This window comes from Chrysochloris asiatica, unplaced genomic scaffold (assembly GCF_000296735.1).
Source record: "Chrysochloris asiatica unplaced genomic scaffold, ChrAsi1.0 scaffold00559, whole genome shotgun sequence".
In the NCBI taxonomy this organism is placed as follows: domain Eukaryota; kingdom Metazoa; phylum Chordata; class Mammalia; order Afrosoricida; family Chrysochloridae; genus Chrysochloris; species Chrysochloris asiatica.
The window spans coordinates 368,162-369,968 of record NW_006409077.1 but is presented as its reverse complement, the minus strand read 5'-3'; positions in this window follow the sequence as shown (position 1 = coordinate 369,968).

Sequence of the window (1,807 nt, the reverse complement as noted above, 5' to 3'; positions counted from 1 at the left end):
GCTCTGGAGAAAGAATTAATCAACCTTCCAGTGTCCCTCCTGTTTGCAGGCCAGGGGGAGGACGAGGGCTAGGGCAGTTTTTTTCCCAATGACCCTCTTGGTTACACTTGAAACAGGGCCTGGGCAGTGCCCCAGAGGGTATTATATGCCTTCATTGGTCTGGAACCCTGTAGAGCATTAGCCAGTAACAGGTATTTAGCCATGTCTATGTCTGGAGCCAACAGAGATGAAATGAGTGGTAATAACCGTTATGCCTACTGGGGATGTTGGATTTAGTTTGGTGTATTTTTGTAGAGCTACTCTTAGACATGATAGAAATTGGGCCGGATTTTCATCTGAATTTTGGGTTCTAGTTCTCATCTGTAGTTGACTGCTTTATGATAAGTTCTCTTTAAGCCTTCCATAAGGCAAAGAATCATATGATCTCTAAGTCCACAGTTGGTGTGACCTGGTTGATAATCCCAAGAGGGATCTTCTTGGGGGAACTGCCTGAGCTCCCGCTGGCTTTTCTTTGCTCATAGCATGTACCTGGTCAGAAATGAAAGTGATGTCATGTCAGGTGAGGTAATAGGATTGAGTGAGGTATCTGAATTCTTTCAAAGTAGGTGTCTAGATCGGAGGAGAAATGTCCTAGCTTCTTTTCGATTTGTAAGAGGTCAGATAGGGAAAAGGGAACATGGACACGGACAGTGCCCCCTGCCCTAGCTACCTCATGTAATAGCATCAGGGGTGCAGGCAGTGGCGGGTATTTGGATTGATGAGAGTGGTCTCAGGACCAAATATGTGGTGGAGAGGGAGGGTTGAGCTGAGTATGTGAGGCTTGACCGTCAGATGGTCGTGCAACAGAGCCATGGGAAGAAGGAGAAGGAAGAGGTAGGTGGCGCAGAGGAGGAGGAAGGTTTGTATGGAGGGGGGAGTGCAAGTGGAGGATGGACATGGTCTGATGAGTCAAAAGAGGAAATGTCTGGAAGGGGTCTTGGTCTTGGGTGGAGAGTGGTTTCTCATGGGCTAGAAGGTTTTGAGAAGGGGAGCAAGTCAGAGAGAAGGATGAGAACAGAGAGAAAACAAAGCCTCTATGTAGGAGACCTCAGGCCATTTGCCACTGCGCTGACAGAAGTTATCAAGGTCATGAAGGATGTTGAAAATGAAGATGCCATTCTCCGGCCATTAGGAACCATATTCTTGATTACAAAGAGTAAGCGTCATGGCTTGATATCAGGTTGTAGCCCTAGCGCTTTAAGATTGCGCAGGAGACAACCCAAGGGTGTGGAGTGAGGCAATTTAAATGGCGAGGTTCCCACGATAATTGCAGGACGGAGAGTTAGGGTGAGGATCAGGAAGCCTCCGAGGAGAAGGGCAAAGAAAGGAGCGTCCTCATCTCTCTTGCCAGACCCTTGAGAGAAGAGAAAGGAATTGAGCTGATGGCGCATCCCCTGAGAGCAGCAATCCTGGGCCACGGGCCAAGAAGAGTACATCTGGCCTAGTACTAGGACTTAGACTTGACAGCACAGAGGACCTGAGAGAGGGAGGCATGCACAAACAGTCACCCTGAGATTGTTGACTGGTGTGTGGCTGTAAAAGTCAGCAACAGCAATGGATGAGGGCCCCTGGGTGGGTGTTTGTTCGGCAGGTTCAGAAGGGACAGCTGGGAAAGCTGATTAACCCGACAGCTGGGGATTGTCGTGGGTCCTGGCAAAGTCCCTCCTGGGTTTCGGTACCATAAATGTGAGATGGAATGAGCTGGAACATAAACACTCATGTGTAAGGCTTTATCGGAGGTTGGAAGGAAAGAGAGCTGTTGTTTGAT